The sequence below is a fragment of the Mustelus asterias genome, chromosome 8 (assembly GCF_964213995.1).
Source record: "Mustelus asterias chromosome 8, sMusAst1.hap1.1, whole genome shotgun sequence".
In the NCBI taxonomy this organism is placed as follows: domain Eukaryota; kingdom Metazoa; phylum Chordata; class Chondrichthyes; order Carcharhiniformes; family Triakidae; genus Mustelus; species Mustelus asterias.
In genome coordinates, this window is record NC_135808.1 from 130,769,274 (window position 1) to 130,795,072 (window position 25,799).

The 25,799-nt window shown below is 46.9% G+C and overlaps 1 protein-coding gene across 1 annotated transcript in view; it reads left to right on the forward strand.

Moving 5' to 3' along the window:
* Positions 1 to 25,799, forward strand: part of LOC144497781 (adhesion G protein-coupled receptor L2-like) — a 510,506-nt gene that overhangs the window by 146,789 nt on the left and 337,918 nt on the right. The gene's annotated exons all lie outside the window — the stretch shown is intronic.

Below are 25,799 nucleotides of genomic sequence, written 5' to 3' on the forward strand. Positions count from 1 at the left end.
TCGATGACAATCTCCTTCATTTTGTTGACATTGAGGGAGAGATTATTGTTGCCGCAGCAGTTCACCAGATTCTCTATCTCATTCCTGTACCCTGTCTCATCATTGTTTGAGATCCGACCCACTACGGTGGTGTCGTCAGCAAACTTGCAAATCGAATTGGAGGGAAATTTGGTCACACAGTCATAGGTGTACAAGGAGTATAGTCGGGGGCTGAGAACACAGCCTTGTGGGGCACCGGTGTTGAGGATTATCGTGGAGGAGGTGTTATTGCCTATTCTTACAGATTGTGGTCTCTGAGTTAGGAAGTTCAGGATCCAGTCGCAGTGGGAGGGGCCGAGGCCCAAACTACTCAACCGCTCCTCCTGAGGAACTTTAACCTGTGCCTTAACCGTTCTCTCTTTGACCTGGGCGCATTTGGTGTCAGCACTGATTGCTTGCAATAGGAAAGTTGCCAGCACGGACATCCATCATCAATATCAAACAAAATAAACTGCAATTCACTGCTCCACTTGGTGGTTGGGCTGAAACGCTCGTCTTGTTGAACAGGAACCTGGATCTGAAGTGTTGAAACATTTAAAGCTATGGACCAGGTGCTGGAAAATGGGATTAAAATGAGCGGCTAGTTTGTATTTAGCCCACACTGACACGATGGGCCGAATGACCTCTCCCTGCATCGTAACCTTTCTATGGAAACCACAGAGCACAGGAGGGGGCCATTCAACCCATCGCACCAGCGTTGGCTCTTTGAAAGAGTTGTCCAATTGGTCCCATGCCTCTCTCTTTCCTCAGGTCCTTGCAATGTTTTCCTTTGCAAGTGTTTACCCAATTCTCCTTGGAAAGATTTTGTTGAACCATCGTCTGGCTGTCTCTGACCCTTTGACAAAGGGTCGTCTGGACTTGAAACGTCAGCTCTTTTCTCTCCTTACAGATGCTGCCAGACCAGCTGAGATTTTCCAGCGTTTTCTCTTTTGGTTTCAGATTCCAGTATCTGCAGTAATTTGCTTTTTATCTGGCTGTCTTTTTCAGGTAGGTGTGCTCCAGATCAGAACTCACTGCGCATTTTATTTTTTCTCTTCTCCCCTCTCTTTCATTCTTTTGCCCATTGTCCTGAAACCTGTATTCTCTAATTTACCAACCCTGCTATCAGTTTTCCCGGTTTACTTTATTCGCTCGGGGGTCTGCGTATCGCTGGCAAGATCATCATCTATTGTCCTTCAATAACTGCCTTTCAGCAGGTGGTAGAGAGCCACCTTCTTGAACCGCGGCAGGTCATATTGTGTTATACTTCAACTTTTCTGTAGCGATTTAACAGGATTGAGTGCTTTGCTCGGCCATTTCAGAGGGCAGTTCAGAGTTAACCACATTGCCGTGGCTCTGGAGTCGCATATCAACCAGACCAAGTAAGAAGGACAGATTCCCTTCCTTTGAATAACATTAGTGAACCAGTTGAGCTTTTGGTGACAGTCCAGTAATTTCATGGTCACCATTCCTGAGATTAGCATTTTATTTCAGTTGTTAATTAATTAAATATTAATTCCTCCATTAGCTCAGGTGTCTGGATTAGCAGTTTACTATCATGCTATCATTGCTTATGTATTCCAGCAAAAACCCTTAAATTAAATCTCAACCTTCCCTAAGGAAAGCAACGCCAGCATCTGGAATCTCTACACACCCCTGAAGTGTCTCATTAAAACGGAAGGTAGAATTAGCGTTTCAGACCATGCAAGAGGTCTGCACACACAGACACACACACAGACACACAGACACACACACAGACACACACACACAGACACACACACACACACACACAGACACACACACACACAGACACACACACACAGACACACACACACACACACAGACACACACACACACAGACACACACACACACAGACACACACACACACAGGCACACACACACACAGACACACACACACAGACACACACACACACACACAGACACACACACACACACACACACAGACAGACACACACACACAGACACACACACACAGACACACACACACAGACACACACACATACACACAGACACACACACATACACACACAGACACACACACACACACACACAGACACACACACAGACACACACACAAACACACACACATACACACACAGACACACATACACACACAGACACACACACAGACGCACACAGACACACACACACAGACACACACAGACACACACACACAGACACACACACACACACACATACAGACACACACACACACAGACACACACACACATACACAGACATACACACTTCCACACAGTCACGCAAACAGACACACACAGACACACATACACAGACATGCACACTCTCACACAGAGACACACAGACACACACACACACTCACACAGATACACACACACACTCACAGAGACACACACACATACATACACACAGATACACAGGCACACATACACAGACATACACACTCTCACACAGACACACACACATATACATACACGCACAGACACACACACACACACACAGACACACATACACACATACAGGCACATACACAGACATACACACTCTCACACAGACACACACAAACACACAAACAGACACACATACACAAACACAGACACACATACACAGACACACATACACACACACTCTCACACAGACACACACCGACACACAAACGGACACACACACAGACACACACTCATGTACAGACACACACACAGACATACACACTCTCACACAGACACACAGAGACACACATACGTACACACACAGAGACACACAGACACACACACACACAGAGACACACAGACACACACGCACACATACATACACACAGAGACACATACCCAGCATACACACTCTCACAGACACACACAGTCTCACACAGCCACACACACACACATATACATACAGACACACACACACAGACACACATATACACACACAGGCACATACACAGACATACCCACTCTCACACAGACACACACAGACTCACAAACAGACACACATATCCAAACACAGACACACATACACACACAGACACACCTACACAGACATACACACTCTCACACAGACACACAAACAGACACACATACACACACACACACATGCACACTCACACACAGACACACATACGTACACACACACAGAGACACATAGAGAGACACAGACACACAGACACACACTCATGTACAGACACACACACAGACATACACACTCTCTTACAGACACACACATACACACACACACAGACACACAGAGAACACAGACACACACACACACACAGACACACAGACATGCACACTCTCACACACACAAACAGACACACATACACACACACAAACAAACGCACACTCACACAGACACACACTCATGTACAGTCACACACACAGACATACACACTCTCACACAGACACACATGCACACACAAATACACACACAAACATACAGACAAACACACACACATACATACACACACACACTCACACAGACACACACACTCATGTACACAGACACACACTCATGTACACAGACACACAGACATACACACTCTCACACAGACACACACACACACACACAAATACACATACAGACACACGCACTCGTACACACACTCATGTACATGGACACACACACAGACAAAAACACTCACACAGACGCACACTCTCAGACACACGCACACACAGAGACACATAGACACACACACATAGACACACACACAAGCACACACACACACACACAGACACAGAGACACACGAATCACACACTTTCACACTCGCACACACACGTGGTTAAACCTGCCTTTTCTCTCTTTTCGCTGCTTGTTTATTTTTGAAGTTTCCATTTCCGATTTGCATCAGTTCGCAGTTGTTGCTTTTCATCGCTGTGCCACCTCGCCTTTCAAAAAAATCAAACTCGAAACCCATCAAGGTTGAGCACATTTTGACACAGCAGTCAGCATTCCAGTGAAGTGTTTGACTAAGTGAATCTGTAACGTGTGATCTTGTACAAGAAGCTGTGAAATGAGAGTTGACTCGAAAGATGCCAAAAATCCCTCTCTTTTTTATTGGTTTAATTGCGTGTCTCATATATATATATATATATGTAATATTAAGTGGGGATTTAAACCTCACGGTGAAGCCAAGCTGAGTGTGTGTCTGTGAGAGGGAAACACGGACATATGGTCAGAGATAAAGGTGACAATGGGGGGATTTAAAATCGCCACCTCCAGCCGTAGACGGGAACCAAATGTGCTTTGGAAGATAAGCGTGGAAAAGGCTCAAAGACACGAAACCAAATTGGCGCCGCTTTCTTTTTATATTTTGCACACGTGAGATTCTGGCGACCAACTTGCAATTAGCACCTTCAGTTGATCAAGTCTTTTGTTGGAGTGCAGCTGGCTGTCTGAAGCTGACAGCTACTGCTTCAAGGTGGCTTTTCCCTCCTTGTTGAGGGGAGAGAGTGGGGAGGGGTTTGAGTCTTTGCAAGATGCTTTTGTGTGTATGTGCAGCTGGTTCTCTCACTTCAAAAAAAACCCAGCCCTTTCCCTTCTCAAAGACACTGCCTTGAAGGCTGGGTGCGCTGATAGCAAGCTTTACCACGGATCCTTTGCAGCCAGCTTCTCGCAAGTAACAGAGGGAAGCACCGAAAAGCTTGTCGTGTCTGATGACGCACTCCGGCCTTATCAAGAACACGATGGCATCCTGTATTTTGATTTCCATGTGCCCGACACACAATAATTTTAATGAAAAGACCATTCCAAAGCTGCTTAATACATTTGCATTGCCTCTTTACAAGAGGATTTAAGGTCCGCTTGGCAAATATCTTTTTTTTAAATTACCCCTGCTAAATATTTTATGATCTTATAGACTAAAAGCCGCAAAGGTCAGCTTGTTGTGCATTATGTAGGAATCAATGCGGTGCACTGTAATCCGATTTAACTCTTCAAGCGCTGCAGACTAGCTTGCTGAAGGACAGTTTCTCACCTTGTTTTGCACTCCTTGGCTCAGCTCAGCATGCTAGGTGGCTGGGATATGATAAAAGCGAAATACTGCGGGTGCTGGAATCTGAAACAAAAACAAAAAAAAATGCTGGAAAATCTCAGCAGGCCTGACAGCATCTGTGGAGAGAGAATAGAGCCAACGTTTTGAGTCTGGATGACCCACGGATGAGAGCGCTGATGAAGGGTCATCCTTCCTTGAAACATTGGCTCTATTCACTCTCCACAGATGCTCTCAGACCTGTTGAGATTTTCCAGCATTTTCTGTTTCTGTTTGGCTTAGGATATGACGCAAAATAGAAACTAGAAGCAGGAGGAGGCCATTCGGCCCTTTGAGCCTGCTCCACCATTCATCTTGATCATGGCTGATCATTGAATTCAATATGCTGATCCCCCCTTCCCCCCATATCCCTTGATCCCTTTAGCCCCAAGATCTATGTCTAGTTTCTTCTTGAAATCAGACAATGTTTTGGCCTCAGCTACATTCTGTGGTCGTGAGTCCCACACATTCACCACCCATTGGGTGAAGAAATTTCTCCTCACATCAGTCCTAAAAGGTTTACCCCTTATCCTCAAACTATGACCCCTAGTTCCGGACTCCCCCACCATTGGGAGCATTCTTTCTGAATCTACCCTGTCCAACCCTGTTAGAATTTTATAAGTTTCTATGAGATCCCTTCTCACTCTTCTGAACTCCAGTGACTATAATCCTAACCGACTTAGTCTTTCCTCATATGACAGACCTGCCATCCCAGGAATCAGCCTGGTAAACCTTCGCTGTACTCCCTCTATAGCAAGGACACCCTTCCTCAGATAAGGACACCAAAACTGCACACAATACTCCAGGTGTGGCCTCACCAACGCCCTATACAATTTCAGTAAAACATCAAAAGTAAAGTATATTTATTAGTCACAAGTAAGGGTTACATTAACACTGCAATGAAGTTACTGTGAAATGCCCCTAATTGCCACAATCAGGCATCAGTTCGGGTCAATTCACTTAACCAGCACGTCTTTCAGAACGTGGGAGGAAACCAGAGCACCCGGAGGAAACCCACGCAGACACGGGGAGAATGTGCAGACTCCACACAGACAGTGACCCAAGCCGGGAATCGAACCCCGGTTCCTGGCACTGTGAGGCAGCAGTGCTAACCACTGTGCCACCGTGCCACCCCCTCTCTCTATAGGAGTCTCTATTCCTATACTCAAATCCTCTCGCTATGAAGGCCAACATACAATTTGCCTTCTTTACTGCTTGCTTACAGCTGCAACAACACTTGAGCTCAGCACACCCCAGGCAAATGATAGGAGTAGTAAAGGTTGCTCGTCAGCCCACCTACCACCTTTTCATAGAATGCTTACCATGCAGACAGAGGCCATTTGGCCCATCGTGTCTGCACTGACCACAATCCCTCCCATGCCCCATCCCCATAACCCCATGTATTAATCCTAGTTAGTCCCCCTGACACTAAGGGGCAATCTAGCATGGCCAATCAACCTAACTCGCACATCCTTGGACTGTGGGAGGAAACCGGAGCACCCGAAGGAAACCCACACAGTCAAGGGGAGAACGTGCAAACTCCACACAGACAGTGACCCAAGCTGGGGATCGAACCCAGGTCCCTGGCACTGTGAGACAGCAGTGCTAATCACTGTACCACCGTGCCGCCCCTTTAAATGTTCTGTCACTCTGTCCCCAGTACACGTTGGCAGCAGTGTGCACCATCTAAAAGATGCACTTCAGCAACTCACCATTGACAGCACCTTCCGAACCTAATGGCCTCTCCCACCTAGAAAGCCAAGGGCAGTTGATTCATGGGAATTCCACCACCTGCAAGGTCCCTCCGAGCCACATGCCACCCTGACTGAGAAATATCTCAGTTTCTTCATGGTCATCTGGACAAAATCTTGCAACTCCCTCCTAACAATGCTGCACTACATAGAAACATCAAAAATAGGTGCAGGAATAGGCCATTCAGCACTTCGAGCCTACACCACCATTCAGTATGATCATGGCTGATCATGCACTTCCAGCATCCCACTCCCGCTTTCTCTCCAGACCTCCTGATCCCTTTAGCCACAGGGGCCAAGTCCAACTCCCTCTTGAACATATCTAATGAACTGACCCCAACAGCTTTCTGTAGTACAGAATTCCACAGGTTCACAACTCTCTGAGTGAAGAAGTTCTTCCTCATCTCAGTTCTGAATGGCTTACCCCTTATTCTTAGACTGTGACCTCCAGTTCTGCACTTCCCCAACATCGGGAACATTCTTCCCGCATCTGCCTGTCCAGTCCCATCAGGATTTTATATGTTTCTGTGATCATAGACTGCAGCGGCTTGAGAATAAGACCCAGTGTCTTCTTCTTGTGGCACAGTGGTTTAGCACTGCTGCCTCACAGGATCAGGGAGCCGGGTTCGATTGCCGGCTTTGGTCACTCTCTGTGTGGAGTTTGCACATTCTCCCCGTGTCTGTGTGGGTTTCCTCCGGGTGCTCTGGTTTCCTCCCACAGTCCACAGATGTACAGGTTAGGTTGATTGGCCAGGCTAAATTTCCCCTTAGTGTCAGTGGGACTAGCTAGGGTAAATGCATGGGGTTATGGGGATAGGGCCCGGGTGGGATTGTGGTCGGTGCAGACCTGATAGGCCGAATAGCCTCCTTCTGCACTGTCGGATTCTATGATTCTAAATTAAACCCAGGTTGGACCAGAAAAGTCAGGCCTTTTTGATTTGGTTTGATTTATTATTGTCACATGTACACAGTGAAAAGTATTGTTTCTTGCCCGCTATATGGACAAAGCATGGAGAAGGAAAGGAGAGAGTGTAGAATGTAGTGTTACAGTCATAGCTAGGGTGTGGAGAAAGGTCAATTTCATGTCAGATAAGTCCATTCAAAAGTCTGACAGCAGCAGGGAAGAAGCTGTTCTTGAGTCGGTTGGTATGTGACCTCAGACTTTTGTATCTTTTCCCCGATGGAAGAAGGTGGAAGAGAGAATGTCCGAGGTGCGTGGGGTCCTTGATTATGCTGGCTGCTTTGCCGAGGCAGCGGGAAGTGTAGATGGAGTCAATGGATGGGAGGCTGGTTTAAGTGATGGATTGGGCTTCATTCACGACTCTTTATAATTCCTTGTGGTCTTGGGCAGAGCAGGAGCCATACCAAGCTGTGGTACAACCAGAAAGAATGCTTTCTATGGTGCATCTGTAAAAGTTGCCTCTCAGAAGTCTTCTTCTGGTGATGTCCATATCCATAAGTTTTATTTCTTTCTGAGTGCAAGGAAAATCTCTGCTGCCAGCATTGCATTGCTGTGACATGCAGAGGAGCGTATGAGTGAGGCTACGTATGATCCATTCTATAGGTGATGATGTTTTCATGAAGCTGTATATGGAGATAACCCTCTGAGGTTAGGTGCAGTCAATTTTCACATTGTCATAGCTCCTGGCTGGAATTCTCCCGTCCCGCCCGCTCCGAGAATTGTAGCGGGTGGGGGCAGATCATGCAAAGGTCCATTGATCTCCGGCGGCTTTGAGGCGAGCGTGGTCGGAGAATCCCCCCCCCCCGTCTTCTCCATTGCCTCCAGGCAGATCCTGTGGTAAAAATCGTGGAGGCCATTTAACGCAAATGCCCTTCCCCCATTAAATCAGGTGGCATTGGGAGGCAGTCTAGACTTTTGCTCCACTGAGTGTAGTCTGGGTGAAAACTTTCCTTAAATTTCATTTGTTGTTAGAAGCTGGAATGAAGCTTAAAAGTTAAAGTTTATTTATTTATTAGTCACAAGTAAGGCTTACATTAACACTGCAATGAAGTTACTGTGAAATTCTCCTTGTCGCCACACCCTGGCACCTGTTCAGGTCAATGCACCTAACCAGCACGTCTTTCAGAAAGTGGGAGGAAACCCACACAGACACAGGGAGAACGTGCAAACTCCACACAGACAGTGACCCAAGCCGGGAATTGAACCTGGGTCCCTGGCGCTGTGAAGCAGCAGTGCTAACCACTGTGCCACCGTGCCGCCCATGATGAACCTTAAGAAATAAAAGCGGAGAATGCTGGATTTATGCTGCTGAGAAAGAGGGTGGGAGTCAATTTATGCAAAAGAGAAGGTGAGGGATAGGTTGGAGGGCAGGCGTGATCAAATGACAAGGGTGGCATGGAACATAAGGCAAAGGGAGTGATATTAATGGTATTAAATACACAGAGCACTGGTCCAGAGCAGGTGATGATAGCAGAATGAAGGTCTTTACTGTCTGAAAGCAAGAAAGCACAATGGGCGGAATTTTACCGGTACATCCACCCGAGGTCCCGCCCGAGGCCAACGGAGAATGCCGTTCTCCGAGCCCCGCCCTCCCCCAGGCATGCCGGTAAAATTCCAGCCAATGTGTTGGTGACAGTAAGGACATTAATGACTTGTGCATCGCAAGCAATTTTAATTCTCATGTTACAATTAGACAGGTAAGTGGACAGTTCTGAAACATTCTGCGGCACTTTGGTGTAATCCCTTTCCAAGTGTTTACCCACCTACTTGTCTGTAATTCAGTTAAGTGTGTGTTTTAATCAAATTGAACAACTTGAATATTGGTATCATAATGACTTCTGTGAATTTTCACATGCAGATTTATTCTTTGAACCAATCAGTCAAGGCACAATTATTGCTATTAAAGCTACTTCTCGCAGAGGGTGGTGAATTTGTAGAATTCACTGCCCCACAGCGCGGTGGAGTCTGAATCTTTTTAAAATTCATTCATGAGGCATGGGCGTCGCTGGCTGGCCAGCATTAATTGCCCATTCCTGGGTGCCCAAAGGCAATTGAGAGTCAACTACAGAGCTGTGGCTCTGGAATCACATATAGGCCAGACTGGGTAAGGACAGCAGACTTCCTTCCCTAAAGGACATCAGTGAACCAGATGGGTTTTTCCGACAATCGACAATGGTTTCATGGTCATTAGTAGACTTTTAATTCCAGATTTTTGTTATTGAATTCAAATTCCACCACCTGCCGTGGCGGGATTCGAACCCGGGTCCTCAGAACATTAGCTGAGTTTCTGGATGAATAGTCCAGTGATAATACCACTAAGCGATAATACCCCCTTGAATGGTTTCAGGAAGGAGATAGATATATTTCTCATAAAATACGGGTTAAAGGGATATGGGGAACAGGTGGGAAGGCGGATTTGAGACCAGGGAGAGATCAGCCATGATCTGATTGAATGGAGGAGCAGGCTCGAAGGGCTGGATTTCTCTACTTCTGCTCCTAATTCCTATGTTCCTATGTCTGGGCTTTGTCATTGACAAGAGGTCCGACATTAACAAAGCAAATCAGCCCCTCCAAGCAGTTGCCCACTAGGACTGGAGGGAACAAAAGTTTATCTCTGGAACTGCGAGCATGCAGGATCGTTGGTTGCCGGGGGTGATATTCTCTTCCATCAGCAATGTTTTCCAATAACGTGATCTATCGATGTGCCTGTCGTGTGTGAGAGAGAGAGAGACAGTCCTCTGAAGAAAATTACTTGTGTTCCGTGCCGGAACCTGGTGCTGCTTTGGACTCACTCGCAAGTACCTCTCTTGTCAATGTAGAGATATAGCAGTCTCTTGACTTCCATTAAACTAGTGCCAGTGTTTGCATTGCATAAATCTGATGGTTATTGCCAGCCAACCTGCCTATTGTGGGTTATCCATAAACTCCCACTATGTTATTGCAGCTGTTTTTTTTTAGAACACCAGGGGCAACCACCTGTGGTATTGCTTGTGCAAAGTTTGGATAGCAGGTTGCTGCTGTTTAAGGACAAGCGTGTAACACCACGCAATACGCAATGTATTATTCTGCTGCAAATACAAAACCTATTTTTTTTAAGACCACAAATTGTTAAACTCAATTTGACATTGAGGGCCAGCTTCCTTAATTGTCTTCTTTTGGAGTGCCATGTATTGCTGACGGGGATACCCAGGGTGGCACAGTGGTTAGCACTGCTGCCTCACAGCGCTAGGGACCCGGGTTCGATTCCCGGCTCGGGTCACTGTCTGTGTGGAGTTTGCACGTTCTCCCCGTGTCTGCGTGTGTGTCCTCCGGGTGCCCTGGTTTCCTCCCACAGTCCGAAAGACGTGCAGGTTAGGTGCATTGGCCACGCTAAATTCTCCCTCAGTGTACCCGAACAGGCGCCAGAGTGTGGCGACTAGAGAATTTTCACAGTAACTTCATTGCAGTGTAAATGTAAGCCTACTTGTGACAGAGGGGTTGGCAGGGTAAATATGTGGGGTTGCGGGAATAGGGCCTGGGTGGGATTGTGGTTGGTGCAGACTCATTGGGCCAAATGGCCTCCTCCTGCACTGTAGGGATCCTATGATTCTACCCGTCAAGTCACTACCATCCTGAATTGGATATATATCACCATTCCTTCACTGTCGTCAGGTCAAAATCCTGGAACTCTCTTCCTAACAGCACCTTGGGTGTACCCTACACCTCGGACTGCAGTGGTTCAAATAGATGGCTCACCACCAGCGTCTCAAGGGGCAGCTAGGAATGGGCAATGAATGCTGACCTAGCCAGCGACGCCCATCTCCCGTAAATGATTAAAAAAACAAATAAATGCAACTTCATTTGTTCCTTCTTTCCTTTCACATCCTCCCTCTCAATCCTTCCTTATAGAATCCCTACAGTGCAGAAGGAGGCCATTCGGCCCATTGAGTCTGTACCGACCACAATCCCACCCAGGCCCTACTCGCATAACCCCACATATTTACCATGACAGCCGCCAATCGATCTAACCTGTACATCTTTGGACTGTGGGAGGAAACTAAAGCATCCGGAGAACACACGCGCAGACTTGAGGAGAATGTGTAAACTTCTCACAGACCATAAGACCATAAGATATAGGAACAGAATGAGGCCACTCGGCCTATCGAGCCTGCTCCGCCATTCAATCATGGCTGATATTTTTCTCATCCCCATTCTTCTGCCTTTTCTCCATAACCCCTGACCCCCTTATTATTCATGAACCTATCTATCTCTGTCTTAAAGACACTCAATGACCTGGCCTCCACAGCCTTCTGCGGCAAAGAGTTCCACAGACGGTGACCCGAGGCTGGAATTGAACCCGGATCCCTGACGCTGTGAGGCAGCAGTGCTAGCCACTGTGCCGCCGTGCCAACTCTCTGCCATCCTTCTGTCCAAACAAAGCCCCTTCCCAGAATCCCAGAACCCCAATCATCAGAGCGCCGAAGGAGGCCATTTGGCCCATCATGCCTCTGCCGGCTCTCTGGGTCGAGCAGCTCATTGGATGCACTGGAGCAGTGTTTTTCTGCTGGGTGTGCAGGTTTGGGGTGGGTGGGGGGTGGTTGAGAAAAGACGCATTTAACAATTACAGAAGAACTACAGATATGTCATCGTCTTAACCACAGTTCTGCTCATGTTTCTAGCAGCAAGATAATTTCTACCATTTGCAGCGTAACGGCAGCCCCTGAATTCAGGAGCCAGTTTCGTGATGACCAGTCCATTAAAACATAAAAGTCAACTCAGAAATGGGAGGGGGGAGGTGGGGTGTGGGGGCAGGAGAAGAGCAAATCTTACGGCTGCGTATTTGTTGATCGTCACCTCTTTTTCTGCTCTCTCTTCGAAGTGACTCTCATTTATCCTTCAGCCGCCGCCAATTTTTTTTAAATGGAGAAATTGTACAAAAGGCAGATGGATTGTGAGGGTTATAAGTGCTAAATCTCTCAGATTGCTTTCCACGCCGCGAAATAAAGATTTAATGAAAGTTAGTCATTACAAATGATGCCATTAGCATATTCCCAATAAGGGAGATTATATTTAAAATTCCCAGGGAAAATGCAATGAAAGACAACCGTTGAGATCAAGGGAAAAAACCCAGGCTAGTCCGATCGGGGTCTACAACCCCTAACCTCCAACGCGGCTCACCCCCCACCCTCCCCAGAAAACAAGGCCACTTTACTGAGACTGTGGGAACATAACTTGAGCAGAATTATTCAGCCGGTGCTTCTTTCATTGCGAGCGTTGACATTTGAGGCTTTGAACTGCCAAACTCCTGAGATGGGGGTGAGGAGGAAGATGCTTTAAAGCCACAGTCCCCACAGAGTTGGCCGTTATTGATTCGGGGGCTGCTGAGTGGCAGGTGGTCAAGGGAGGCAAAAGAAAAATAACAACAACTCGCTGTAATTTTCATTGCCGCAGCAATCATTTGCAAAGAAATGGTTCAGCGCTGCTGGGAATATGTTTTAAAACGTGTGTATATATTTCCCTCCCTGCCCCTACGCTCCCCACTTCTCTATGCATGAAGGGATGAAGTGTTCTGCCTGTCTGCAACAATTGCCATGACTTGATTTGCAAAATGCTGAGATTCCTTCTGGCTGTCTTTATGCGGAGGGAAAATGGCAGTAATCATTAATAACGTTTCCTGTCAACACCAAAGGACCTCGTCATTGTTCTGATGTCTTGCCGGTTTAATCGTACGTATTCACCTAGTTGCCACCTATTCTGTGGTGACTTGAATGCTTTTGCTCTGGGTGGCTCTGATTTCCCACACCATACCCTGGACACATCTGAAAAGGCAGCACATTGATTTTATTTTGAGGTGGTGGGTAATAGGAACAGAGACAGAAATGTTTTGAATATGTATAGGGACTGATTGCTGATCTCTCTCTTTCTCTCTCTTTCTCTCATCCTTGATCTGAAGGCTCCAATGTGTTGTGTGAGCCACGCAGCAGAGCGGGGGATTGGGAGGGGGTTGTGGGAGGGGGGGGGGCACTTTGCCACAGTGGGTTCATGAATTCCCCAGCACCTGATTTGGGGGCACCACTTTGAAGTGCATTATGTAGGGTTAAGGATGTTCGGTGGGGAGTGTGGGGTTGCAATTAAAGCTACATCACTATCGTTATGAATTGGAACTGCGACTGCATCAGGTTGAGTGACCTGAAAAGTGGAAGTCTTTTCGAAGGTGGGCAGGCGAAGGTTTTGTGCTGCCTTGGGACTCGAGCGTCTTTGTATTTTGCAGACATCTCTGCGTCGCGCTGGCTTACTGGAAAGAATCTTAATGGGCGCCTGTGCATTAAAACTGTATCATGGAGGGCTGGAATCTGTATCACTGATGTGATAGAGGTCTCTAAATCAAAATATAAAGCATAAGCGCTAGCATGGGCTAGTTAGGACAAATGGCCTGTTTCTGAAATGTATATGTACGTAAGTTAGCACATTGAATCATAGAATCCATACAGTGCAGAAGGAGGCCATTTGGCCCCTGGAGCCTGCACCGGCAACAATCCCACCCAGATCCTATCCCCATAACGCAACATATTTATGGGCGGCACGGTGGCACAGTGGTTAGCACTGTTGCCTCACAGCTCCAAGGACGCAGGTTCAATTGCAGCCTTGGGCCACTGTCTACATGGAGTTTGCACATTCTCCCCGTGTCTGCGTGGGATAATTATCTATGCTATCCCCCTGGCACTGAGGGGCAATTTAGCATTGCAATTTAGAATGTGCTAACTCTACACAGACAGTGACCCAAGGCTGGGATTGAAACCGGGTCCCGGGCGCTGTGAGGCAGCAGTGCGAACCACTGTGTCACCATGGCCGCCCACGGTGGCACAGTGGTTATTGAACAATACACACCCGGAGAAAACCCACGCAGACACGGGGAGAATGTGCAGACTCTGCACAAACAGTGACCCAACCTGGGAATCGAACCTGGGTCCCTGGCGCTGTGAGGAAGCAGTGCTAACCACCGCACCGCCCCACAAAAAGTAGTCGACGGAAAGCACTTTAAGGAGAGTAAGCACGGCACGGGGTGCTGCTTGTGTCAGGTGAAGAGACATGAGCCATCATTGGTGCATATTGCGAGAGAGGCTGAGGCATATGAGAGGATGTCATCGGAAAGGTCCTGTGTATTTAACAAAGAATTCATTATCCAGCCAGGAAAATATGGTGACAGGTGTAGAGTAATATGGAGTACATTCAATATTGAACAGTACACGGTCGCATAACCCCTACAGATAAGGGAGGCTTCTGTCTTCCTGCTGAGTGCGTTCAGTCAAGTGATTCGAAATTAGCCGTTGAAGGTTTAAGTAAACCTGCAGACAAGTGACAAGATCCCCAAGTACTGCATAGGATAACGGCAGTGAGATTGCAGTTTTGATTTTAATTACTTTTTAACATAATTTAAATCCTTTGATTTCCATTTTTTAATATTCTGATTTCATTCCATCATTTGTATTTAATTGACTGAACCTTTGAAATAGCCTTTAGCGAGCCAGATTTCAATGGGGCCAATTACATGAAGATATCAGTGTTGTCTAATTAGTGGCTTCGGATTTTTTTTTGCCCTCTTATCTTGTTTACTCATTAAATTAACCTGCACGCACATGTTGTTTTGTTTTCTGCCTGTTCTTCTTCCTCCTGCTCTCCCATCCCAATTTCATTTTTCTTTTTGTATCACAATGTCTCTTCAAAATGGTTTTTCTTCATGGAACTACGGAGAAGGTACAGTGCAGAAGGAGGCCATTCGGCCCATTTGTTCATGGCAACCTGAGGACACCCAGGTGCCCTTTCCAATCTCACTTTCCTGCACCCGGCCCATAGCCCTGCAGCTTACAGCACTTAGAAATCATAGCATCCCGACGGTGCAGAAGGAGGCCATTCAGCCCATCGAGCCTGCACTGCCGACAATAATCCCACCCAGGCCCTGTCCCCATAACCCCGCGCATTTACTGTGCTAATCCCCCTGACATTAAAGGGCAGTTTAGCATGGCCAATGCACCTAAATCTACACGTCTTTGGGGTGTAGGAGGAACCTGGAGCATCCGGAGGAAACCAACGCAGACGCGGGGAGAACATGCAAACTCCACACACAGTCACCCAAGGCCGGAATTGAACCCGGGTCTCTGGTGCTGTGAGGCAGCAGTGCTAATCACTGTGCCGCTGTGCTGTCCCAAGGTGCAGATCCAGGTACTTCTTAAAAGAGTTTAGGGTCTCTGCCTCCACCACCAACCCGGGCAGTGAATTCCAGACACCCACCACCCTCTGCAGAAAGAAGCTCTTCCCCATGCCCCCTTTACACCTTCTGCCACTTATATTGAATCTCGTCCCCGGTTCTAGAATTCTCCACCAAGGGAAACAATTTTATCCTTTACACTCTATCTCTTCCCCTCATAATTTTGTTCACCTCCATCAAGTCACCCTTCAGCCTTCTTAGGTGTCCTCCAGTGACCGTTTTGCACATTCTTCGATATTCATTCGTGGGAAATGGGCGTTGCTGGCTGGCCAGCATTTATTGCCCATCTTGAGTTGCTCGAGGGCAATTGAGAGTCAACCACATTGCTGTGGCTCTGGAGTCACATGTAGGCCAGACCGGGTAAGGACGGCAGATTTCCTCCCCTAAAGGACATTAGTGAACCAGATGGGTTTTTTCAACAATCGGCAATGGTTTCATAGTCATCAGTAGATTCTTAATTCCAGATTTTTAAAATCGAATTCAAATTCCATCAGCTGCCGTGGCGGGATTTGAACCCGGGACCCCAGAACATAAGCTGAGTGTCTGCATTAATAGTCGAGCGATCTAGACCACTAGGCCATCGCCGAGTGATCTAAATCACTAGGCCAGACCCCTCATAATTCCTCCTCCACTGCAAATGTGTTTGTTCTTCAGATGTACTTCATTGACTGGGAAGTACCTTGAGGATGCCCTGGAAAGGTGCTGTCTAAATGCGGTCTGCTCACTCACTTGCTTCACCATTGGCAGCCGTGCCTTTGGCTGCCCGAGTGCCATGTTCGGACTTCAATGGATGGAAATCAATCCAGCCTGTCACAGCTGCAAACATGGCGACTGGGACCATTTAATCAGGGCCATGCCTCAGTCTCCCAGTGGCAGGAAAACCTCCTGTAATTAGATTGGAGGCAAGAAGGGGTCGATGCAGGGAACTCGTCCCCTCATGGTGAGTTCAGTTAAGATCAGTGCCAGTTAACACTAATTATTTCTGAGCCCACTGGCATTTAATCTCATTTTTTTCTCTTTTTGTTTCTGCCTCTATGAAGCTTTATAGAACAGCTTTTGGCATGAAAGGTGTAATCAGGTAGATCAGGTGGCTAACAAAGGCATACGGGATATTTTTGATTTGATTTGTTATTATCACATGTATTAGCATACATTGAAAAGTATTGTTTCCTGCACGCTATACAAAGCATTCCGTACATAGGGCAGGAAAGGAGTGCAGAATGTAGTGATACTTGCTTTTATTAGCAAGGTGGAGAATATAAGAACGGGGGGTTAGGATGGAGCTGTATAAAACACTTGTTTGGCCATAGCTAGAGTACTGTGTGCAGTTCTTTTTTTTAAATTTGGTTTATTATGGTCTCATGTATTGGGATACAGTGAAAATTGTTGTTTCTTGCGCGCTATATAGACAAAGCAGACCGTCCATAGAGTACATAGGGGAGAAGTAAAGGAGAGAGCGCAGAATATAGTGTTACAGTCATAGCTAGAGAAAGATCAGCTTAATATAAGGTAGGTCCATTCAAAAGTCTGATGGCAGCAGGGAAGAAGCTGTTCTTGAGTTGGTTGGAATATGACCTCAGAGTTTTGTGTCTTTTTTCCCAACTGAAGAAAGTGGAAGAGAGTATGTCCGGGTTATATGGGGTCCTTGATTATGCTGGCTGCTTTTCCGAGGCAGCGGGAAGTATAGACAGATGGGAGGCTGATTTGCATGATGGGCTGGGCTACATTAACAACCGTTTGTAGTTTCTTATGGTCTTGGTCACTGCAGGAGCCATATCAAGCTGTGATACAACCAGAAAGAATGCTTTCTATGGTAAAAGTTGGTGAGAGTCGTAGCAACATGCCTAATTTCCTAAGCCTCCTGAGAAAGTAGAGGCTTTGGTGGGACCAGGACAGGTTCTTTAATATAGCACCAGCATGGACGGACCAGGACAGGTTGTTGGTGATCTGGACAACGAGAAACATGCAACTCTTGACCATTCCCACTTCACCACCATTGATGTAGACAGAGGCAGGTTCTGGTCACCACACCATAGGAAGGACATAATTACACCAGAGAGGATGCAGAGGAGATTCTCCAGGATGTCGCCTGGGCTGGAGCATTTCAGCTATGAACAGAGGCTGGATAGGCTGGGATTGTTTTCTGAGAAGGCTGGGGGAAATCTGACTGAGGTATACAAAATTACATGAGACATAGATAGGGTAGATAGGAAGGCATTTTTCCTCTTTAGTAGAGGGGTCCGTAACCAGGGGGCTTAGATTTAAGGTAATTTTCAGGGAATTTGAGGAATAACTTTCTGACCGTGAAAATGGTGGGAATCTGGAACTCACTGCCTGAAAGAGTGGGAGAGGCGGGAACCTTCACAACATTTAAGAAGCATTAAGATGAGCACTCAAACCACCAGAGCATAGGCGGCTATGGACCAATTGCTGGAAAATGGGATCAGAATAGATAGGTGCTTGATGGCTGGCAGAAGCATGAAGGACCTCTTTTTGTGCTGTAAAGGCAAATCTCCATTCCCTGCAGCGGGATGGGAAAATCCCGCCGGCGTGAACGGCCATAACATTCCAGCCTGTGACTATGACTGTAAGGGGGCAATTTTCCTGTCCTGCCCAACAGCGGGTGGGAGGGATGGAGGGGGGAATGACCACCATGCAAAGGTCCCTTGACCTCAAGTGGAATTTTCCGGTTTTGAAGCAAGTGCGGATGGAAAATCCCTCCCGAAATTGTTGTTGTTGGGACATTGGAAAGCCTGCCATCCTGGTTTGATGTTACCTGAGGAATCTAGGTGGGCTGTCACGCTGAATAAAATTACCCTGGTGTCGCAAGAAGGAAAATTGTTCCAAACAAGGTCCTCGGCTGGGAGAATCGATTACAAGGAAATCAGTCACCTCGTGATGACTGTCATGTAAGTGGGTCCCATTGATCCGGCAGAGTATAGAATTGATCAGTGGGTTTTATCAATAGGGTAGCTGCTAGTCACTGAACATCTGAAATTAGTGCAACTTCCACACAGCTGCCTCTGCCGCTTTCCAGGGTTTGTGGCCTTTTTTGTCAATGTTACAACGGTCAAGGGGCAGGTGACCATGTTAATTCACCGTTGTGTCCATGTATATCCCAGTAACGGAGATCTCTGATTTGTCACAATGTTACTCCATGCAGGTTCAAAGAGTTGAGTTTTCTCTGTATCAGTGTCATTCTGGCTCTTCATCTAGTTTCTGCTACTGAAGGAGGGATGGATGGCCAGAGGGTTAGCCTCGGTTCCCCATCTAAATTGCAATCAAACAATGCTAAGCACACACGCGAAAGGGGATAAAGCTTCACCGTGATCCATAGAATCTTACAGTGCAGAAGGAGGCCATTTGGCCCATCGAGTCTGCACCGACCACAATCCCACCCAGGTTCCATCCCCGTAACCCCACATATTTACCCTGCTAATCCCCTGACAAGTGACAATTCAGCATGGCCAATCAACCTAACCCGTACATCTTTGGAGTGTGGGAGGAAACCAGAGAACCCGGAGGAAACCCACGCAGACACGGGGAGAATGTTCAGACTCCACACAGACAGTGACCCAAGCCGGGAATTGAACCCAGGTCCCTGGCACTGTGAGGCAGCAGTGCTAACTACTATGCCACCGTACCACGACATGTGATGGTGGTCCCCAGCCATCTTCTGCTAATGGTCTCCGGCCACCCCTCATGAATAATGGCCACTCGGCCTAAGTATTGCTGACCATTATCATGACGTGGAGTTGCTCGTGTTGGACTGGGGTGGGCACAGTAAGAAGTCTCACAACACCAGATTAAAGTCCAACAAGTTTATTTGGTAGCATGAGCTTTCTTCATCAGGTGAGTGATGAATTCAGTTCACAAACAGGACTGGCAGTGATGTTCCAGACACCTACCACTCCCTGTATAAAAACCTTGCCCCTCACATCTCCTTTGAACTTTCCCCCACTCACCTTAAGTGCATGTGCCCCAGTATTAGGCATTTCGAGTCGAGTTTATCCTAGGTTCGTATGATCCCGCCCGAGGCCAACAGAGAGTGCCGTTCTCCGAACATTGCCCGCCCCGGAATCGGGGTGGGCGTGCCGGTAAAACTCCGGCCTTCAACTCTGTGAAAAGGATTCTAACTATCAACCCTATTTATGCCTCTCACAATTTTATAAACATCTATCGGGTCTCCCCTCAGCCTCCGCCGCTCCAGAGAAAACAACCCTAGTTTGTCCAGCCTCTCCTTATAGCTCATACCCTCTAATCCTGGCAGCATCCTGGTAAACCTCTTCTGCACCCTCTCCAAAGCCTCCACATCCTTCCTATAACGTGGCGAGCAGAATTGAACACAATACTCTGGTTTAAATGCCCGTTCACAAGGTTGCCAAGGACTGTGGACGGGAGCACTTTCTCTTGAAGGTTATATGTTTGTGCAGTGTATCATGCGTGTGATTAATGCAGTGAGAATGCCCATGAGGCCATGAACATGGGGAAACTCAATCCATTTGAGATTAAACCGACCCAAATTAGTTTTGTCCCCGTTGTGATCTGTCCTGCTTAAAACAGCAAAAAGCAGGTGTTAGACAGGGAAGTTAATTTAGATCAATGGGTGATACATAGACAGACATCAGCAGCAAACATGTAGACAACTGAGAAGCATCTGTGCCTGAAGCCAGAACAAAGTGCAGTCTGTACCAAAGAGAAGGATCTTTCTTTCTCAGATGTAATTTGTTTCGAGGCCGTTGGCTTGGATTTTTTTTTAAATCAGCAACTCTTAAATGAAGTTAAGGCCAGATAATCCCAGCGGTGCGCAACAAGGTTTAAGGAAATGGGTGGGCCCGCGTTTTGGGTGTAAGCTGTATCCAGGATGCATACTGGTTTCTGACGAGCTGTTTGCACCTTAAATGTTAGCCAGTCCCTCCACAATTCCAATCTTTCCTCATCCCCCCCCATCCCCCCACATGGCGGTGAGCCATGAGTTGCCAGTCAGAGATCTTCTGCTCCCGTCCAAGTCTTTGGGCTTTTGCTTGGCCCGCCTGCCCTGCCATTGGGGAACCGGCCGTGAGTATTAACATTTGCTTATTACTGACACAAGTGGTACACTGCAATGAAGTTATTGTGAAATTCCCTGGTCTCCACACTCTGGCGCCTGTTCAGGTACACTGAGGGAGAATTTAGCACGGCCAATGCACCTAACCAGCACATCTTCCGGACTTGTGGGAGGAAACTGGAGCACCCGGAGGAAACCCACGCAGACATGGGAGAACGTGCAGATTCCACACAGCCAGCACAATTAAGGACCCCTCGCACCCCGGAATTCTCTCTTCCATCTTTTTCCGTCGGGAAAATGATACAAAAGTCTGAGGTCACGTACCAACTGACTCAAGAACAGCTTCTTCCCTGCTGCTGTCAGACTTTTGAATGGACTTACCTTGCAAGAAGTTGATTTTTTTCTACACCATAGCTATGACTGTAACACTACATTCTGCACTCGCTCCTTTCCTTCTCTATGAATGGTATGCTTTTTCTGTATAGCGCGCAAGAAACAATACTTTTCACTGTTTGTTAATACATGTGATAATAATAAATCAAATCAAAAAATCAAAGACATTGACCCAAGCTGGGAATTGAAACCAGGTCCCTGGCGCTATGAGGCAGCAGTGCTAATCACTGTGCCACCGTGCCACCCCGTGAGGGGTTGAGCCAGACAATTCAGCTGGTGGGAGGGGCTGGAAAATCCCGCACTCTGTTCTTCCTTCCGTTTATTTACAGGGTGAAATTTCTTAACCATCTTTTATTGGATCGTGCGCAATGATGCGTGGGTTTGGGAGACAGTCTCATGGCTGACTGTTCCTGTCTTATGGTTCCCAGCGGTTTGAAATAATCGCGCTGTTGGTTTTAAATACTGGAGCTTGCTGGCATTGTATTTCCCAGTTCACAGCATTTGCTGCACACTGATACATTGTTCTTTCCGTGCACAGGCTGTAGTGCAATAGCGAGTGAAGAGGCTCTGGATAATTATGTATACATACGCATGAACATGTAACTCCTAAATTATATTGGAATCAGTGTGGTCAATACTTTCCTTCCACATGATGTGGAGATGCCGGCATTGGACTGGGGTGGGCACAGTAAGAAGTCTCACAACACCAGGTTAAAGTCCAACAGTTTTATTTGGAATCACGAGCTTTCGGAGCGTTGCACCTTCACTCACCTGATGAGGGAGCAGCGCTCTGAAAGCTCGTGATTCCAAAAAAACCTGTTGGACTTTCACCTGGTGTTGTGATTCTTATTACTCTTCCTTCCACATGTTCTCATTGCCAGTGTGAAGTTGAATACTGATCTACTTTTATCAAGCTTTAGGTGTTAGTTTGGTACCGGGAGGCTGGATATGATCAGGGATGGAGTTAGGATGTCACAGAAATACAGTGTACTGTGGCATCTTCTACCAATCTAGTACAGAAGCAGTCGGCATTGGTATTGTTGGTGAGATCAATTGGCTTGTAACGTCTCCCAAAAGCTTATTCGTGAAACAGTTTGGGTGTGTGACCAAGGTTTAATTTGGAACTATCTGCCACAGCCCCTGTGTTGAGATGGGGTGGAACGTTGCTGGCATCCGATCAACTGTCCATCACACACTCCCCTGGATTTCATTGCCATTAGGTTGAGAGCAATGGGAAGGAACATCAGGTATGGAATGTCTAGTAGGTGATCGATACTGCCAGTCTGTGGTGATATAGGTCACTTCAATGAAATGGAGATCATTCAACTCATTGTGTTGCTGTGTGCTCTTTGAGACCCACCCCATGTATGGCCCATTATGTGTATGAATGAGCTGGGGGTTGGTTAGCTCAGTTGGTTGGACGATTGGTTAGTGTTACATGGTGACGCCAACCGCGTGGGTTGAATTCCCACACCAGCTGAGGTCATTTATGAAGGCCCCCATCTTCTCCATGTCCACATGAGGCGTGGTGACCCTCAGGTTAAATCACCACCATTCAGCCCTCCTCCCTCAAGGGAGAGAGCAGCCCGTGGTCATCTGGGACTATGGTGATTTTACTTTTCACCTCTGTGTCCTTCTGCTCTTCCTCCAAAGCAATTCTTCTTTTTCAAGGAAGAAAATATTTGTAAAAAACAATTCACAGCATCCAAAGTGCTGCATCATTCAATGCAGCCCGAGGAGCAAAAGAACAACATTTAAAGTAAAGTTTATTTATGAGTGTCACAAGTAGGCTTACACACGGCAATGAGGTTACTGTGAAAATCCCCTAGTCACCACACTCTGGTGCCTGTTCGGGTACACTGAGAATTTAGCATAGCCAATGCATCTAACCAGCACGTCTTTCGGACTATGGGTGGAAACCGGAGCACCCGGAGGAAACCCACGGGGAGAACACGCAAACTCCACACAGACAGTGACCCAAGTTGGGAATTGAACCCAGGTTCCTGGCGCTGTGAGACAGCAGTGCTAACCACTGTGCCACCATACCACGCCCCTACCTCTCAGCCTGCAGTACATGTTGTGAACCACGTTCCTGTCACATGGGATGTCCCAAAGTGCTCTGCAGCCAGTACTTTCTCTCATTTGTAATGCAGAAAAGGCTGGATCAGTTAAACCATGTACGGGAGGGGGTAGGGGGAACTTTCTGTGGACTAGGATTTCTACAAAATACCAGACTTCACTGTTCTATTGGCAGGCAGTGTTTGGACTTTCTTGTATGTCTCTTCCACCTTTTTCCGTCAGGAAAAAGATACAAAAGTCCGAGATCATGTACCAACAAACTAAAGAGTAGCTTCCTCCCTGTTGCCATCAGACCTTTGAATGGACTGACCATATACTAAGTTGATGTTTCTCTATACCCTAGCTATGACTATAACACAACATTCTGCACCCTCACCTTTCCTTCTCTATGAACGGTATGCTGGTTTGAGCCCCATACCTAAGGAAGGATGTGCTGGCCTTGTTGGGGGGGTCCAGAGGAGGTTCACAAGAATGATCCCAGGAATGAAGAGTTTGTCATATGAGGAGCGGTTGAGAAGTCTGGGGCTGTATTCGATGGAGTTTAGAAGGATGAGGGGGGATCTAATTGAAAATTACAGAATACTGAGAGGCCTGGATAGAATGGGAGAGACTAGAATTCGAGGGCATAACCCCAGAGTGAAGGGACGCTCCTTTAAAACCGAGTTGAGGAGGAATTTCTTCATCCAGAGGGTGGTGATTCTGTTTGAACTCATTGCCACAGAAGGCTGTGGAGGCCAAGTCATTGAGTGCCTTTAAGACAGAGATAGATAGGTTCTTGATCAATAAGGGAATCAAGTATTATGGGGAGAAGGTGGGAGAATGGGGATGAGAATCATAATCAGCCATGGTTGAATGGTGGAGGAGGCTCAGTGGGCCGAATGGCCTAATTCTGCTCCTATTTCTTCTGGCTTAATGGGCTTTGTCTGTAGAGCGCACAAGAAACTTTTCACTATATACCAATACATGTGACAATAATAAATCAAACCAAATCAACAGCAAGACCTAATCCATCCCGTGCCTCAGCCTTGTTTTTCTAGGTTCTGGCTTCCGCCCTCCCTTTCTTCTGTGCAAGTCCAACAAAGAATTGGGTCAGGAGTCCTGGCAAGGATTCAGTCTGGTTTCCACCTTTCAGCAAGATTTAATAAAGGGGGAAAGAGAGCTGGTTTCATTCTTTTGATGCTTTGTCAAGATCTTGCCATGAGGAAGATCTTATTTTCTCCGCCACACAGTCTGACCAAATCAGTAAAGAGCTGTAACTGTTGAGAGTAATTGCTGTGCCAACACTGTTAAACTGTATTTACAAGAGGCAAATTAACACTAGTGACATTAATAATTTCTCTAGATTATACGTGTTTTGCTTCATAAACAAGGAGTAGTTTATGCCGGTACTTCACGTTGATCAGAACACACCCGGGGTGCTTTCCAAATACTAATAATACACTGATTAACCTGCAAATCAGACCCAAGGTTTTCGTAGCAGATTGATTATTTCCCGACTGTATGGATTCATCAACGAGATTGTGGATTTCTGGAACGTTCTCCACGCTCTCTGAGGCTCGGAAAAAATTAAAAATGTTAGACCTTTCTGGTGCGACAACAATAATCTCTCCCTCAATGTCAATAAAACGAAAGAGATAGTCATCGGCTTCAGGAAGCATAGTGGAGGGCATGACCCTGTCTACATCAATGGGGACGAAGTAGAAATGATCGAGAGCTTCAGGTCTTTAGGTGTCCAGAGCACCAACAACCTGTCCTGGTCCCCACATGCTGACGCTATAGTTAAGCCCACCAACGCCTCTACTTTCTCAGAAGACGAAGGAGAGCTACGACTCTCACCAACTTTTACAGATGCACCATAGAAAGCATTCTTTCTGGTTGTATCACAGCTTGGTATGGCTCCTGCTCTGCCCAAGACCGCAAGGAACTACAAAAGGTCATGAATGAAGCCTAGTCCATCATGCAAACCAGCCTCCCATCCATTGACTCTGTCTATACTTGCACTGCCTCGGAAAAGCAGCCAGCGTAATGAAGGATTCCACGCACCCCAGACATGCGCTCTTCCACCTTCCTCCGTTGGGGAAAAGATACAAAAGTCTGAGTTCACGTACCAACCGACTCAAGAACAGCTTCTTCCCTGCTGCCATCAGACTTTTGAATGGGCCCACCTTGCACTAAGTTGATCTTCCTCTACGCGCTAGCAATGACTGTAACACTACATTCTGCACTCTCTCCTTTCTTTTTCTATGAACAGTATGCTTTGGCTGCGTTGCGTGTAAGAAACAA